Source organism: Lithobates pipiens, unplaced genomic scaffold (genome assembly GCF_037356315.1).
Source record: "Lithobates pipiens isolate NorthernLeopardFrog02 unplaced genomic scaffold, aLitPip1_a1.2 Scaffold_18, whole genome shotgun sequence".
NCBI lineage: Eukaryota > Metazoa > Chordata > Amphibia > Anura > Ranidae > Lithobates > Lithobates pipiens.
The window spans coordinates 11,393,341-11,412,559 of NW_027507758.1; positions in this window are offsets into that span (position 1 = coordinate 11,393,341).

The window sequence follows — 19,219 nt, forward strand, 5'->3', positions numbered from 1 at the left end:
TGGCCTGCGGCCAGCCTTACAACTTATCACTTGGCAGATCTTTTCCATTCCAATAACGTTCAAAGATCTGCCTGGTATATTAGTAATACAGAAACATAGAAAAGTGATGATAAATAAGGACCAAATGGTCCGTGGAGTCCAACCTTTTTCCTAGATGTCTTGTTTCTGCATTACTGCCTGGAATTTGAGATGTGGGCGATCCTGTAAGCAGTGCTGGGACTGAGATTTTAAAGTGCCCCACCCCCAGAGACATACCTAGTGTCTCCAGCGCCCTTGGCGAGAATCTGTATCAGCGGCAATCCCCATGGCCATGAATGCAGCACCCAATCCATTGCCATGAATGCAGCACCCAATCCATTGCCATGAATGCAGCACCCACCGTATTGCCATGAATGCAGCACCCAACATATTGCCATGAATGCAGCACCCACCCAATCGCAATCATTGGGGACACAGGGAGTTTGAGATAGAAAAGAGAAGTGACACCGCGGAGCAGCGCCCCCCCCCCCCCCCTCGGCTGCGCCCCTGTCCGGCGCCGGTCTGGCCAACCCATTGGTACGCCTCTGCCCACCCCCCAACCCCACACCCCCATCCCAGTGTATAACACCCCCACCCCCAATAATCACCCACCCCCTCCTCCCCCCACCATCATGACCATGAATGCAGATGGAGGACTACTATATAGAGGAATCAGGACTTCCTTCCCCCTGCTGGTGATCCCTCTACTGATATAAAGATCTATATAGAGGAATTGGGACTTCCTTCCTCCTGCTGGTGACCCCTCTAGTGATATAAGGATCTATCTAGAGGAATCAGGACCTCCTTCTTCCTGCCTGTGACCCCTCTAGTGATATAAGGATCTATCTAGAGGAATCAGGACCTACTCCCTCCTGCTGGTGATCTCTTTAGTGATATAAAGATCAAAATAGAGGAATCAGGACCTCCTTAATTCTGCCGGTAACCCCTCTAGTGATATAAAGATCTATATAGAGGAATCAGGACCTCCTTCCTCCTGCCGGTGACCCCTCTAGTGATATAAAGATCTATATAGAGTTATCAGGACCTCCTTCCTCCTGCTGGTGATCCCTCTAGTGATATAAAGATCTATATAGAGGAATCAGGACCTCCTTCCTCCTGCTGGTGATCCCTCTAGTGATATAAAGATCTATATAGAGGAATCAGGACCTCCTTCCTCCTGCTGGTGATCTCTTTAGTGATATAAAGATCTATATAGAGGAACCTGTACCTCATTCCTCCTGCTGGTGACCCCTCTAGTGATATAAAGATCTATATAGAGGAACCTGTACCTCATTCCTCCTGATGGTGACCCCTCTAGTGATATAAAGATCTATATAGAGGAATCAGGACCTCCTTCCTCCTGCTGGTGATCTCTCTAGTGATATAAAGATCTATATAGAGGAATCAGGACCTCCTTCCTCCTGCTGGTGATCTCTCTAGTGATATAAAGATCTAAATAGAGGAATCAGGACCTCCTTAATTCTGCTGGTGATCCCTCTAGTGATATAAAGATCTCGATAGAGGAATCAGGACCTCCTTCCTCATGCTGGTGATCCCTCTAGTGATATAAAGATCTATAGTGATGGACGAACTTCCAACGGGACGTTTTGCGAATGCGAACCGCGAACGTGGCCAAAAGTTTGGCAGGCCCCATTGACTTTAACACATCACATCATGGACACTGACATAACAAAAGTATTAAGTGAATCTGGGATCGACAACGACAAGCATTCTTTTTTTATTTGTGAACTTTTGACAATTCAGGAGCGAATGAGGGCCATGGAGGAGAGTCAAGGTCAGGGCAGGCTATAAAGGGGGTGCAGGAGATGATCAGTGCCACAGTCAGGGCAGCGCAGTCCTGTGCCAGTGTCCCAGTGTGCCAACCTGTGCTTGAGCCCATCTCTCTGCCCGGCCCTTACCCCCACCTATACAGGGCTCCACTGCCATGGTGCTGGCACTGCCTGCTGCTATCTTCCTCACTGTCTGAAACCAGCACTATGATAGAGACTGAGCACTGACACCAGCACCGTAATAGAGAGCACTGACACCAGCACCATGATAGAGAGCACTGACACCAGCACCGTGATAGAGAGAACTGACACCAGCACCGTGATAGAGAGAACTGACACCAGCACCAGCACTGTGATAGAGAGCACAGACACCACACCAGCACCAAGATAGAGAGTAGTGATGGACGAACTTCCGACGGGACGTTTCGCGAACGCGGACCGCGAACGAGGCCGACCGTTCGCGAAACCGAACGTTCGCCGCGGGCCCCATTGACTTCAATGGGAGGCGAACTTCGCCAACCTTTAGGTCAAATTTGCAGCCACAAGATAATTATTAGCTGGGCAAACATAGTCCCACCACATGGCCAATGACATAATACATGTATGAGGTGAATTTGGGATCAATAACTACAAGCATTCTTTTTTTATATGGGAAATTGTTCTGACAATTCAGGACTGTGGAGCGCATGAAGGCAATGGAGGAGACGGAAGGTCAGGGACCAGGGTAGGCAAAGAAGAGGGTGCAGGAGATGATCACCAGCAGCGTGACATACAGCAATGACACATGCACCGTGATAGAGGCATCTGACAACAGCACCGTGATAGAGGGCACTGACATCAGCAGCGTGACATAAAGCATTAACACCAGCACCGTGACATACAGCATTGACAGCAACACCGTGATAGAGAGTACTGACATCAGAAGCGTGACATTAAGCACTGACATCAGCACCGTGATATACAGCACTGACAGCAGCACCGTGATAGAGGGCACTGACATCAGAAGCGTGACATACAGCACTGACATCAGCACCGTGATATACAGCACTGACAGCAGCACCGTGATAGAGAGCACTGACATCAGAAGCGTGACATACAGCACTGACATCAGCACCGTGATATACAGCACTGACAGCAGCACCATGATAGAGAGCACTGACATCAGAAGCGTGACATACAGCACTGACATCAGCACAGTGATATACAGCACTGACAGCAGCACCGTGATAGAGAGTACTGACATCAGAAGCGTGACATTAAGCACTGACATCAGCACCGTGATATACAGTATTTTACAAAAAAAGAACCGCGCTGTCCTAAATGTGAAATTAGGTTGTGTATAATCCCGATAGAAATTAATAATAAATCAAATGTTTGTATAACCTTAATTTGTGAAATTGTATCTCAAAAATCAAATATAGTGATAAATACAATATAAGTATAAAGTGTCATCCATAAACACAACAAAGATAGGTATAATTGAATAACCCACAAGTATTGGTTCACAGATAGTGATAAGCAAAAATTACATATATAAAAAAAAAAAAAAAAAAAAAAAAACATATATTGGATGTTGTTAACTAAATCGCATAAATTGTCCCAATAATGAAATCAGTCCATGCAAAAAGACCTCCACCACGTGTCAACAGTGTGATTGTCACTTATTCTGAATTTCCAACAGTTCGATAACTGTGAGCGTGCACCACCACCATAGGTAAAGATGGCTCCTTACCGGATGTTCAAAGATAATGTGCTCAAAACATCAGACCAGGTTGTAACCAATCATCAGACATCCATAGGTTCCGCCATAGATCGAACAGTTAAGGAGTCAGGTTCCAGTATTCAACAATAACCGGTCAACCATAGAGAGGAGGAGAAAGCTCCAAATAGTGTAAAAACGTTTTTATTACAATATTAAAAAACAAGAAATGCACTTACAGGAAGTCAAGTACAATAGGGCATGTCGCAGCAGGTAGCGCCGGCCGAACGCCAATCCTCCACTCCAATACCCTTTTTATCCTAGTTCGTTCCTTAAGAGGCAAATGAATAGCGTGTCACACCGCCCGACACGTTTCGTGAAATATCACGTCTTCTCGGGGCTCCGTGCCAGCACTGACAGCAGCACCGTGACATTAAGCACTCACACCAGCACCGTGATATACAGTACTGACAGCAGCACCGTAAGCAGCCCCAGGAGGAAGTCAGCACAGCACAGGGATGGTGTGATCCCCTCATAATAAGCAGGCCCAGGAGAAACTCAGCACAGCACAGGGATGGTGTGATCCCCTCATAATAAGAACCCCCAGGAGGAAGTCAGCACAGCACAGGGATGGTGTGATCCCCTCATAATAAGAACCCCCAGGAGGAAGTCAGCACAGCACAGGGAGGGTGTGATCCCCTCATAAAAAGAACCCCCAGGAGGAAGTCAGCACAGCACAGGGATATCATAAGCAGCCCCAGTAGAAATATGACACCGCTCAACCTCTTCAAAGAGGAGGGTAGGGGCATATAGTACGGTGTGCTTTTTTGGGACAAGGAAGTGAGCCAAATGAAGAAAGAAGGTAGTGCACCTCAACCCTATGTATTGTGGACCGATAACAGTCCTTATAGAATAGCAGACTGTACCTCACTCAACCCTATGTACTGTAGCACCCTAGACCAAGTTACCAGTCCTTATAAGAACTTTTGTGGACCAAGCAGGTTGTGTGTTAGTGATTAGCAGACTGTACGTCAGTCCCTATACCAATGAAGGACTGCTGCAGTATAGGGCAGCGGTCAGCAGTGGTGCACCTCAACCCTATCTATTGTGGACCGATAGCGGTCCTTACAGAACAGCAGACTGTACCGCACTCAATCCTATGTACTGTAGCACCCTAGACCAAGTTACCAGTCCTTATAAGAACTTTTGTGGACCAAGCAGGTTGTGTGTTAGTGATTAGCAGACTGTACCTCAGTCCCTATACCAATGAAGGACTGCTGCAGTATAGGGCAGCGGTCAGCAGTGGTGCACCTCAACCCTATCTATTGTGGACCGATAGCGGTCCTTACAGAACAGCAGACTGTACCTCACTCAACCCTATGTACTGTAGCACCCTACAAAGACCAAGTTACCAGTCCTGATAAAGAGCTTTGTGGAACAAGTGAGTTGTGAATGATTAGCAGACTGCAGCAGAAGGGCAGCAGTCAAGTATAATATTCTTTCTATATTTGAAAGAAAGAATATTATACGTGTACAAGCCTATTACCATACCACTGATACCAGTCCTGAAAAGAACCTTTGTGGAACTAATAGTAACAGCAACTCTTTAAACTGACCCTCACTGCCTGACACACTGCTTCCTTCCTGTCCCTATACAAAGTGGCAAAAAAGAGGAGACTGGAACGATTAGTGGTTACTGGAATAGCTCTTTTGTGGACCTGATAGTAACAGCTAATGATGATGATGATGATGACGACTAAACTGACTCTCCCTGTAGCACACACCGTCCTTTCCCTTTCTCTAAACTGACAAAAGACACTCAGGCTGCTGCAACAATCAGTAGCACAGCAAACCTATATACACCTAACACCTATACCAGTCCTGAAAAGAACTTTTGTGTACCAAATAGCTAGCGATTTATCTGTTCCTACTCCACACAGCAACCTTTCCCTATAGTGACAGAAGAAAGAATGTAAAATGGCCACCGGATCGGGTGTATTTATAGGTTAGGGGGAATGTCCAAGTGTCCATGTGCTGTCATGTCTCAATTGGCTGTCCTGTACCCCATGATAGATGTATCATCATAGGTCAAAGTTCTTTTACACATTAAACACGTAAGTCCGCCGGGGCGAACTACGGCAATAGGTGAGCGAACGAGTGGACCGCGAACGGCCGAAATTCGCCGCGAAACGACCACCGGGCGAACCGTTCGGCCATCACTAATAGAGAGCACTGATACCAGCAATGATACCAGCAACTCGCTGCAGGACCCAAAAATATGACACCGCTCAACCTCTTCAAACAGGAGGGTACGGGCATATAGTACGGTGTGCTTTTTTTGTACAAGGAAGTGAGCCAAAGGTAGAAAAAAGGTGTGTGTGCAAGATTAAATAAATCGTTTATAGAGTTATGCATATACATGGTCTACTGGTCACATGTGTTGAATTCCTCCGAGATCCATGCCTCATTCATTTTTATAAACGTGAGGTAGTCAACACTGTCGTGAGCTAGGCGAGTACGCTTATCAGTCACAATCCCCCCTGCTGCGCTGAACGTCCTTTCGGACAGGACACTGGACGAGGGGCAAGCCAACAGTTCCATTGCAAATTGGGCAAGCTCTGGCCAGAGGTCAAGCCTGCCCACCCAATAGTCCAGGGGTTCATCACTTCTCAGAGCGTCCACATCGCTCCGTTAACCCGATGTAGTCGGACACCTGTCAGTCTAGGCGTTCCCTGATGCTGGATCCGGATGACACCTGTCGATGGGTCGGCTGAAAGAATGACCTCATATCAGAAGTCACCAACACATCTTCAAACTGGCCTCTTCTTGCAGGCGCTGTTGGATTGGTACCCGCAACTCTTTCTCTGAGAGTGAGAATTCCTCCTCTGCCAGCGCACGCAAAGGCAGAATGCAGCATTTCTCGAAGCAAGGCCTGGAAGTGCTGCATTCTGACAGCCCTCTGTGACGGCGGTAACATTTCCGCCATTTTGTGTTTGTACCGGGGGTCTAAGTACGTTGCCACCCAGTACTGGTACTTGACCTTTATGCTTTTTATACGGGGGTCCCTGTTAAAACACTGGAGCATGAAGGCCCCCATGTGCACTAAACTGGAAGCGGTGTGGTGGCCTCGCTCCTGCTCATCATCCAGGATAATGTCGTCCTCTTCATTCTCCTCTCCCCATCCACGGACAAAAACAGGGATCCCAGAAAGGTTTAAAGCATGCTCTTCTTGCTCCTCCTCATCTGCCCCGGCACCATCCTCCTCTGACTCCTCTTCAGACTCCTGTTGTTGACTTTTCTCAGATAGAGTAGCCCCCCAGGGAATTTATCCAGCATTTTGACTTCCTCATCTTCCCGCTCCTGCTCCTCTACGGCTTGATCAATGACACGACGCAATGCATGCTCCATAAAGAAGGCATAAGGTACGATGTCACTGATGGCACCATGGCTGCGACTGACCAGTTTGGTGATCTCATCAAATGGCCGCAGAAGTCTGCATGCGTCGCGCATTAGCAGCCACTGGCGCGGTGAAAAAAACCAAGCTCCCCAGAACCTGTTCTGCAGCAGAGTTCATACAGGTAGACGTTAACTGCACGTTTTTGCTGGAGCAGCCTATCAAGCATATAGAAGGTTGAGTTCCATCGCATCGGGCAATCGCAAATAAGACGCCTGACCGGCAGATTGTGTCGCCGCTGAATGTCAGCAAGGCGAGCCATGGCCGTGTAAGATCTTCTGAAATGGGCCGAGATTTTCCTTGCCTGCCGCAAGATGTCCTGGACCCCAGGGTATTTGACAAAGAATTGCTGCACGACCAAGTTTAAGACGTGTGCCATGCATGGCACGTGCATAATTTTGCCCTGTTTCAATGTGCTAAGCAGATTGGCACCGTTGTCACACACCACTTTACCAACTGTCAAATTGAGCGGTGTTAGCCACTGATCTGCCTGTGAACGCAAAGCTGAAAGGAGTGCCGGGCCAGTGTGGCTCTTGGCTTCCAGGCACAACAGACGCAGCACAACATGGCAACGTCTCACCTGGCATGTCGAATAGGTTCTGGGAGCTTGGGCGGCGCAGCGGAAGAGACACTAGCAGCGGAAAAGGAGGAGTCAGCCGAGGAGGAGAGGGAGGAGGATGGAGTAGGAGGAGGAGAAGAAGAGCCAGGCCTGCATGCAATCCGTGGCGGTAAAACCAAATCTACACTGGTGCCACGGGTTACATGCTTGACAGCCGTCAGAAGGTTCACCCAGTGGGCAGTAAAAGTTATATACCTTCCCTGCCCGTGTTTGCTAGACCACGTGTCTGTGGTCAGATGTATCTTGGCACTGACACTGTGTGCCAGAGATACATTCACTTACCGCTGAACATGGCCATATAGCTCTGGGATGCCCTTCTGTGAGAAATACTTTCTTCCTGGGACCTTCCATTGTGGTGTTCCAATGGCCACAAATTTTCGAAAGGCCTCAGAGTCCACCAGTCATCATTTTTTTACGCTCGAACATTTGGCCCACGGAAGCCTGCCTTTTTCCAGAAAAACGTGAGGACGGCATGATGGAAGGTGGAGTGGAGGACAATTGTGAGAAGGAGAAGTAGAAGACGAGGCTGGACGGTGAGAGCCTGGAGTGTGGCTTTGTGGGTTCCGTTGCTCCTACTGGGCTCAGTGATGGCAGCTCATGTGCCTTCTTAAGGCGGTCGTCCCTAGGTGAGTGTTGGGCTTACCGCGACTTATACGTTGACTGCAAAGGCTGCAGATGGCAACACTATTGTCAGCAGCAGACACGTTAAAAAAACCCACACTGCGGAGCCATGTACCGGTGTCCTCGGAGCACCAGATGTGACCGTACATGGTTGATGCCTCGCTCCTGATACATTTGCAGTCTGCTTTGTCAATCCTGTGCAATGTAAGTTCCTCCTGCTTCTCCTCCCTATCTGCTGGTCCATATCTCCCTCTGAACTCTCCTCCTCTTCCTCTCTTGTGGGCACCCACGTGACATCACTAGACACGTCATCATTAACATCACCTTCCCCACCGCTATAAGTAGAGATCTCGGAGTAGGCAGCAACACCGGGGACCAACCTCCTCCTTGGGCTGATCTGGGTACTGTCGTCAGACTGCTGAGTAGCGGTTGTTGCTACCTCCTCTTCCTGATCCAATGCCAAGAGTGGCTGCGCATCGGAAATGTCTTGTGATAGATCAGAGAATAATTCCTGTGACTCAAGCGGAAGGTATGTGGTGGTGGTGGTGGTAGTGTTGGTGGTAGTGTCTTTGGGGGTGCACACAGCAGAGAGTGAAGAAGAGGGTGCAGATCGAGAGGATGAGGAGGGTGCAGAAGAGTAAGGCTGAGTGAGGGATTCAACCGTCTGGTGCGTCCTTTGACGTAATCGCACGCACCTTCTGCAAATTGCCACTTTGGCTCAAGCCTGTTGCTCCTGCCCTACCCCTACCACCCCTGCGGAAGGGCCTGCCTCTTCCTCTGCCTGTCATTTTTTAAATGACCCTGTGACAAAAGTCTCTAGAGAAGTGCAGTATGTATGTGGAAGACGGTATATAACACCCCGCTTCCATCTGTTGTTTTTGGGGTCCACTGGTCTATCACACCAGTTATAATACTTTTTTCTAATTGTGTTTGTCACTCTTTGTAGTATCGCTGCAGAACCGCTCAGCAGTCACAATGCTGCACAGTGGAAATGCACTATACTATGCTTTCTATATGTGCAAGTATTTTATACGTGTATTACACACCTATATACTGTACACCAAATAGTACACCTATACCAGTCCTTAAAAGGACCTTTGTGGACCTAGTAGTAGCTAGCTAGTAGCTAGTGAATTGCAGACTGTCTCTGCTCCAAACCAAAAACTGTCCCTCCCTACACTGAGAAACGACAGCTGCAGAATCGGTCAGCAGCACTGCATGCAGTGCACTATAATATGCTTTCTAGATTTGAACGAAAGTATATTATACGTGTATTACAACCCTATATACTGTACACCTATACCAGTCCTTAAAAGGACCTTTGTGGACCTAGTAGTAGCTAGCTAGTAGCTAGTGAATTGCAGACTGTCCCTGCTCCAAACACCAAACTGTGCCTCCCTACACTGAGAAACAACAGCTGCAGAATCGGTCAGCAGCACTGCATGCAGTGCACTATAATATGCTTTCTATATTTGAAAGAAAGTATATTATACGTGTACAACCCTATATACTGTACACCTATACCAGTCCTTAAAAGGACCTTTGTGGACCTAGTAGTTAGTGATTTGCAGACTGTCCATGCTCCAAACACCAAACTTTCCCTCAGTCCCTACACTGAGCTAGCTAGTGATTAGACTGACTGTCCCTGCTCCACACAGCGTCCTTTCCCTACACTGGCAAAAGACGGAATGTAAAATGGCCGCTAGATCAGGTCTATTTATAAGGTAGGGGGTATGTCCATGTGCTGAAATGTCTCAATTGGCTGTCCTGTACCCCATGATGGATGTGTCATGGGTCAAAGTTCTTTACAATGTAAATGAATATGGCCGCCGCGAACAGCGCCAGAAGTCCGCCGGTTTGGCGAATCGCGAACGAGCAAAGTTCGCCGCGAACCGACCGCCGGGAGAACCGCAAGGCCATCTCTAAAGATCTATATAGAGGATTCAGGACCTCCTTCCTCCTGCTGGGGACCCCTCTAGTGATATAAAGATCTATATAGAAGAATCAGAACCTCCTTCCCCCTGCTGGTGATCCCTCTAGTGATATAAAGATCTATATAGAGGAATCAGGACCTCCTGCCGGTGATCCCTCTAGTGATATAAAGATCTATATAGAGGAATCAGGACCTCCTTCCTCCTGCTGGTGATCCCTCTAGTGATATAAAGATCTATATAGAGGAATCAGGACCTCCTTCTTCCTGCTGGTGACCCCTCTAGTGATATAAAGATCTATATAGAGGAATCAGGACCTCCTTCCATTTTCATCCATTTTTCATGCATTTTATTGCATGTCAGTTTGAATTCAGCCTGAATTCTTCTCTTTCTAAATCATTTATCATCTTTTTTTTTTTTTTTCCGGCAGAAGGGAGATCTTCTTTTACATTGAAAACCTTGCCTGCAGCTGGAACACTCTGAGGACGGTTCACAAAGTGATTTCCCTGAATGTTCCATTAGTCAAACAATTGGATTTATCGCCATGCCTCGTATGGTAATGAATTACATCGTCATTTCTTTATTAAAAGGATTCACGCCGAAAGGAGAAAACCACGACCGACCATAATTTATAGTATGACCCGCCACTGGTCACATGGCGCGCATAATATCAATTCCAAGACACATAATGATTTAATTATGGGGGATGAGTATTCTGGGTAGAAAGGTCACGCATTGTTGAAAAGTAATTACAGTGAGAGGACCGAACCACAAGCTGTTGGTTGAAATACAATGTAAAAAAAATAAATAAATACAAAATGACAATGTTAGAAGTGAGCAAGGAACAAAAGTTTTTATTTCAAAGAGGAAAATTAAATGAAAGCAGACGTGAATTCTAACGGGATGAGTTTGCCTTTTGTGCTCCGAGTCATAAACATCTGCTGTTTATTTATTTTTTCGTGTAACCTTTTTATTCATCCTTTTTTTATATCATCTTTTTGACAGCCTCTTTGTAGTCACTTCCTGTCTACAGTCATTTGCTTCAGTGTCAGTTGCACATCATTGCCCGGGAGCGGCTTCCTGGTAATGACAACGGTGGACGATGTGGGTCAGCATGGCTGCTTGTCACCTCTACTAGGGGTAGATATCGTGGGGGCCCCATACAGCCTACCTGCCGGGCCCCCTTTCCAGTAGACATGTGCAATTTGTTTCGTACGAATCTCAAATTCGTACGAATTTCCCAAAATTCGTACGTTCGGGAGGATCCGAAATACGAATTGCCATGCGTCCGAATTTTGTACGCAATATGAACTTTCGTTTACGAATTTCGGATCAGTTGTCCTCACATCGACGACTCAGTCATTATGCTTATTATGAGGGGCTCCCACCATCCCTGTGCTATGCTGACTTCCTCCTGGGTCTGTACCTCTGCTGTGCTCATTATGAGGGGCTCCCACCATCCCTGTGCTATGCTGACTTCCTCCTGGGGCTGTACCTCTGCTGAGCTCATTATGAGGGGCTCCCACCATCCCTGTGCTATGCTGACTTCCTCCTGGGGCTGCTTATTACGAGGGGCTCCCACCATCCCTGTGCTGTGCTGACTTACTCCTGGGGCTGTACCTCTGCTGTGCTCAGTATGTCAGAGCAGCACAGGGATGGTGGGAGCCCCTCATAATGAGCACAGCAGAGGTACAGCCCCAGGAGGAAGTCAGCGCAGCACAGGGATGGGGGGAGCCCCTCATAGTGAGCACATGGCTGCCATGCACAGCTGCTCCAGTTTTGATCCCCCGCACTGTACGGGGTCACCGGGGATGTGCGGGGTCACTGGAAACTGTTTGGTGTTACCAAGCATGAGCTCTCCGCACATCCCCGGTGACCCCAAACAGTGTGGGGGGATCTATCGAAACTGGAGCAGGCGAAAACTGGACCAGCGGTGCATGGCAGACAATCCGCTTCTCTCTTTCTCATCTAACGAAAATTCGTATTTCGGATAAAAACCAAACTTCCATCAGCATCGACTGTCATATTGAGGTATATATTTTTGCCTTTAAATTCATCGTAAAGAACGTTCGTACAAGTTAATGAATCTAACGACAATTCGTATTTAGTACGAATTGAAATTGAATTTTGGACACTAAATACGAAGTACGAATTAATTCTAATACGAACCGTAACGGAACGGAACAAAAACAAATTTATTGACGGCGCCCATGTCTACTTCCCAGATGGAAGACATAGATTTATCAGTCCCTTTCTTTGCAGCCTCAGCAGCACAGATGAATGAATAGGAAACACTCTGAGGCTTCCTGTTCATTAACCGCTTCAGCCCCGGAAGATTTTACCCCCTTCCTTACCAGAGCACTTTTTGCGATTCGGCACTGCGTCGCTTTAACTGGCAATTGCGCGGTCGTGCGAACGTGGCTCCCAAACTAAATTGATGTGCTTTTTTCCACACAAATAGAGTTTCCTTTTGGAGGCATTTGATCACATCTGTGTTTTTTATTTTTTGAGCTATTTAAAAAAAAAACGACGATTTTGAAAAAAAATCATTATTTTTTTACATCTTGCTATAATAAATATCCCCTAAAAATCTATAAAGAAAAAAATGTTTTCCTCAGTTTAGGCCGATACGTATTCTTCTACATATTTTTGGTATAAAAAATTAAATAATTGCAATAAGCGTTTCTTGATTGGTTTGCGTTTATAGCGTTTACAAAATAGGGGATAGTTTTATGGCATTTTTAATAATATTTTTTTTTTTTTACTAGTAATGGCGGCGATCACGTTTTTTATTGTGACTGCGACATTATGGCGGACACATCGGACACTTTTGACAATTTTTGGGACCATTGTCATTTATACAGCGATCAGTGCTACACAAATGCACTGATTCCTGTGTAAATGACACTGACAGTGAAGGGGTTAACCACTAGGGGGCAGTGTAGGGGTTAAGTGTGTCCTGGGGCGTGTTTATAACTGTGGGGGGGGTGTGGCTACATGTGACACGTCACTGATCTCTGCTCCAATCACAGGGAGCAGAGATCAGTGACAGTGTCACTAGGCAGAACGGGGAGATGCTTGTTTACATTAGCATCTCCCCGTTCTTCCTCTCCATTAGGCAATCACGGGTATCGCCGCGGCGATTGAGTCCGCGGGGCCGGTTCGCACGCGATGGCACGGCGGCAAATTTAAAGGGACGTACAGGTACGCCCATTTGCCCAGCCATGCCATACTGCCGACGTACGTACGTATCGGCATGCGCTGGTTGGGAACCGGTTAACAAACTAAAGTATAGTAAACACAGTTCACACAACTGGGTGGGCTCTGCAGTGGTCTGCACCCTGAGCCCACCCCTTTTTTGAAGCCTATTAGAGTCTCTGGCTCTAATCACGTGCTTATCCACTTGCCACCCAGGCCATTTCTGACACTTCTCTCCTACATGTAAAAATCATAATTGTTTTGCTAGAAAATGACATAGAAACCCCAAATATTATATGTTTTTTGCTTTTTTTAGCAAAAAACATATACAGTTGCAACTTTTTATCTTGCACGGTATTTGCGCAGCAATTTTTCGAACGTGTTTTTGTACTTAAAAAAAAAAAAGTTAGCCCAATTTTTTTTTTGCATTTTTTTTTGAAAGATGAAGTTACGCCGAGTAAATAGATACCCAACATGTCACTACTTCAAAATTGCATGCGCTCGTGGAACGGCGCCAAACTTTGGTACATAAAAATCCCCATAGGCGACAATGTAAATTTTTTTTTTTACAGGTTACCTGTTTTGAGTTACAGAGGAGGTCTAGATCTAGAATTATTGCTCTCGCTCTAACGTTCGCGGCGATATCTCACATGTGTGGTTTGAACAACGTTTTCATATGTGGGCGGGACTTAAGTATGCGTTCGCTTCTACGTGTGAGCACACGGGGAAGGGGGCTCTTTACAATTTTTTATTTCTATTATTTATTGTTAATTTAACTTTTTTATTTTTTTGTAGTTTGATCACTTTTATTCCTATTACAAGGAATGTACACATCCCTTGTAATAGGAATATGGTACGATCGGTCCTCTTTACAGTGAAATCTGGGGGGTCAACAAGACCCCACATCTCACCTCTAGCCTGGGAAACCTCAAATAAAAAAATAAAAAAACGATCTCGGTTTTCCAGCCGGGGATGCAGCATTTGTTTGAATGCAGAGGCAGGGGCGTGACTTCATAAAATCGCACCCGGCCTCCGAACGATCATAGAGACTCCGGCGACCATCTGGTCCACCGGAAATCTCTATGATAAACATCCAGTGGCTGGCGGATCCGATCTCTGCCTTACCGATGGAAGCAGTAGAAGCACAGGGGGGGGGGTCCCCTCTCGCCGCCTGTAAGAACGATCAAGCGGGGGAACAGCCGCTATGATCATTCTTATGGTGTAGGGAATCGCTGGCTGAAAAAAAGCTGATATCTGGATGATGCCTGTAAATGCACCTATCATTCAGATATACTCGTTCAAAGTCAGGGACGTCGGATTTTCCGCAGACAAAACCTCTGACTTTTATCCGAAGGCGTGTGCCTGGATTTTGTCTTGCATACAAACGGCAAGGAATTGTCGGCCAACAAACACAAACGTAGTGACGTACTACGTGGTTTTTCAGCTCTTTTGTGCCACCCTTCGGGCTCCTTCTGCTAATTTCATGTTAGTAGAAGTTTGGTGAGTGTTGATTCGTGCTTTTCAGTTTGCGCTTTTCAGTTCGCGCTTTTCAGTTGCGGAATCGGAGGAGATAACGTGTTATTTATTATTGGCCTTGGAGTTATTGCTTTGACCCAAGTCCAGTCCAGGAACAGGAGGAGGAGGATTTCTTGGACCAAAAATTAGTTGCTTTATTAATCGTGACCAATTCTGTCATATGCCTTTGCTGCGGGAGCTCCAGGAGAATAATCCGGATGATTTTCGGAATTATCTCCGGATGACGGACCCCTGCTTTCACCAACTCTTGGCATTGCTGACCCCCTATATTAAGAAGCAGCACACATGCATGAGGTTTTTATTTTTTGGTTGAATAATGATGATTTGATTTGTTATATTTTCTATATTTTTGGATGCATAGAATGCACTTTTTGGTTAAGTTCTATTGGCAGATAGCATGTCTAATTTTATTTGTTTTCTTTTTTTAATGCACAATAAAAAAAAAATTGTGTAGAATAATACTTGGCTATGTGTTTTACTTCAAATTACAGTTTGGGAGTAGGCAGTTACATATAAAAAAAATACAATGTAAAATTGACAAGGGACGGGGCGTGTCCGGATGTGAGTAGCAGCAGAAGTGTTTGAGAGGAGCTCCGGGTATCCTATACTCCATCCTTTGCCATCTAAGCATCTACCAGCTTAAAAACACCTCAGCAAACCTGCCATCTGCTCCTCTCTGTCCCCTCCAGAGCCCTGGGGTGAAATTGTGAGAAGATTCGGCCGTGGGAGGCCGCGCACCGCTCGGGCCTGCAATCGCCGCAATCTTGTGGAACGGCTGGAACGAACTGCTCCCGGCCTGGGGTAAGAGACTGCCATCCTTCCAGGAGATTGTACCCCATCCTCCCTCCTGCCTGCCCCTCCGCCTGCCTGACGTGATTCGCTGGCCTCCTGGGCCGCTGGGAATGTTCGCGGCGGCCGCGGCCTACTGCGGCCTAGTGAGGCCTGCCGGACACCGCTGTTTCCTGAGTGGCTGCCCCGCGGAAGTGCGTCGTGGCTGGCCCGGCCCTAAACCGAGCACGGGGATCTATCGGCCTATACCTGCCTCTTCATCCACCCTTCTCCCTGAAGTGACTGAGTGTGCTGAGTGGTGGAGGCTGCTGTGGGGGATGGTCTAGGTGCACAGAGGCCTGGTGTCTCCACCACCATTCTTCCTGATCCCTCCCCCCTACCTGGGGCCTTCCCTGATCATTCTCCCAGCTTCCCAGCTATCCATCCTTCTGAATTTGCCTCTGCTTAGGTGATTGCTGTGGGGGGGGGGGGGCTGCGAGTGATTGCTATCTGCCCGCCTGGACTGTGCCCTCCCTCCCTGGCGGGGTACCCGTTGCTCCCCTGGGCTGAACATAGCGGTCTCTCTTGCTCCTCTGTAGGGGTCCCCCCCTTTAGTGTCTCATCAGATGTCACCCCCTTTCAGAAAGGGGAAGAAGCACTCCAGGGCTGCTGAGACTGATTAATCACCCCGACAGCCTCAACTCTCTTCAGATCCCAGCCAACCGGACCACATACTGGTGGGGAGACTCCGGGCCTTGCTGTCTGAATTGGAGATGGGTCCCGGGGAGGCTCCGGCGGCTGAGGGGTCGGCCCCACTGTCGCAAGATAGCACGACCACAATCCTCGCTGCGATCGAGTAGAGTAGAACCTCACTGCTTGTGCGCATCGACCACCTTGCTGAGGAGTGCAACTTTATCAGGAATGACCTCGACAAAATAAGAGGGAGAATGACTGAAACTGAGACCAGAGTATCCGCCACCGAAGATCTTACCGCTACGCATGCCTCCTCCATCGCTGAGCTGCAGCGCACGGTACAGTCCCTTGTCGCAAAATCAGATGACACCGAAAACCGACTCAGACGCAATAATGTCAGGGTCCTGGGGCTTCCTGAGAAAGAAGAAGGGGACCACCCGGCTGACTTTGCGGAGGAGTTCTTTAAAAATCTTTTGGATCATACCGATGTCCCTCCTACCTACGTGGTTGAAAGGGCCCACTGGGTGCCCTCCGGCCGCGCCATCCCGGGAAATCACCCCAGGCCTTTCCTGGTCCGCTTCCTTAATTATCGGGACAGGGACAAAATTCTGAAGCCCGCAAACATCCCACTCTCAACTTTGGTAATGCCTCCATTCATCTTTTCCCCCGACTTCTCGGCTGATTTGCAGCGGAAGAGAAAAACCTTCAACGATGTTCGTAGACGACTCAGGGACAAGAACATAAAATATAGCATGCTTTACCCTAGCCGCCTGCGTGTCCAACATGCTGGAGCAATCCGGTTCTTTGACAACCCAGCGGATGCGGACTGGCTGACCACCTTGCATTGATGGCCTATCCTCGTAAAGATATCTGATGCGTGGACTACCCCTAACCTTGCCTGTTTCGTCGGTGAAAACTTCCTATCAATACCGGAGCCACCTCACAAGTACCTGGACAAGTGATCCACATTAAATCCCCACGACTGGGTTCATCCACAAGAAGTTAGGAACCGAATGCTCTCCATCCCTCTAGAGGAAATATCACCAGACCCTCTTGCCGTGGGAGGATACAAGTCCCCCCCAACCCACCTTAGGGAAACTCTGTATATCAAGGGGGGTTGTTCTGGCCCTTCAGAGAACTTCCATAGTTCTCATGCACACCAGTGAACTGTTACCGAGTAAACAACTCTAAGGTTGAGTCCGCAGTTCTGCGGAGGACTGTAGTGTGGCCTAGTTTTTAGGTTATCACTCCAAAATGTTACGTTTAGTTTTGGGTATAGACCGGTTCCTGGTCCACCCCCAGAGTTTTTGGGGGGTACCGGGTACCGGTAGGAAAAGCACCCAGTGCTTGGGAAGTTGTATTGTTTTTTATGGTTGGTGTATGTTATGTGCGGTTGGCTCTTGCTCTAAAAATACTTATCGGGCGGGACTCCGGTGGGACTCAATCATCCTAACGTTAGAAATTCTCCCCTGGAATCATGGCGTTACGTGATCAGGGAACTATGTCGGTGATATCCTGGAATGTCAGAGGCCTCAACTCCAAGTTTAAAAGGGCACTGATGTTCCAGTATATCAAGACGCACAACCCACAAATACTGATCCTACAGGAGACCCACCTGATGGGGAGCAAGCTGATGACTTTGAAAAAGCACTGGGTTCAGAAAACTTTTCATGCCACGTATTCCTCATATGCCAGGGGGGTCTCAATCCTGATAAACAAATCCTTTCTGTGTACGGTTGAGACTGTCCACACGGACCCCCATGGCAGATTTGTAATTGTGGTATTCACGGCCTGGCAACAAAGGTATATTGTAGTAGGAGTTTATATCCCGCCACCTTTCAAGCTGGAAGTGTTGTACACTATTTTGGAGAGGATTACCCCGTACTGTCCAGCTAAATTGCTAATCCTGGGGGGCTTCAACAACACCCTCTACCCTGATCTTGATAGGCCCACACCATCACAGTCCTCTAAGGGGGACCTGCTGGGGTGGACACACTCGGCAGGGGTTACGGAGGTGTGGAGATGGCTGCACCCACACACTAAGGCTTACTCATGCTTCTCTACATCATATAAAACCTCCTCTAGAATTGATTATGCGTTTGCAAATCAACTTATGTTAACTGACATAGTGGAGGCAACATACCTGCCTAGTGGGCTGTCCGATCATTCCCCCCTCAAGATCACTATGCGGACAAAAGAAAGGCGCAGCGGCTCCATGTGGCACCTCGGGGTCCACTGGATCTCCCATGAAGAAATAGCGGGGCGGATCCCACAAACATTGCGAGAATATTGGGAACATAACGCGGGGTCATCCTCTCCTCCCACAGTCTGGGACGCCTTCAAGGCATTCACCAGAGGGCACTATATGTCAGAAATTAAGGCAGTAAAGGTAAATCAACAGGCCAATACAACACGGTTGGAGGGGGAGATCGAGGAGGCATCCGCTGTCTATGGGTCTGACCCCTCGGTTTCCAATTTTGAGTGGCTACAGTCCACCAAAAGGAATCTTCAACTCCACCTCACTGAGGTCACACGTTTAGAGTTATTTCACACTAAACAAAGATTCTTTGAGCAGGGTGATAAAAATGGTAGGCTACTGGCAATGATGTCTCATCACGACACTCCTATGACTCTGATCCCTGAATTGGTTTCTCCTACTGGGGAATCTATTACATCCCGGGAGGGTATCCTAAGAGAGCTTCAGACCTTCTATCAGACACTATACAGTACCACGCTCCCTCCAGATGTAAACCCTGGCGAGATGGCGCCTCTCCTGGACCCGCTGGCCTTGGGGTGGCTCTCAGATGAGGAGAGATCCCATCTGGTCAGGCCTATTACTGCAGAGGAAGTACATGCTATTATTAACTCATTGGCAACTGGGAGGGCCCCAGG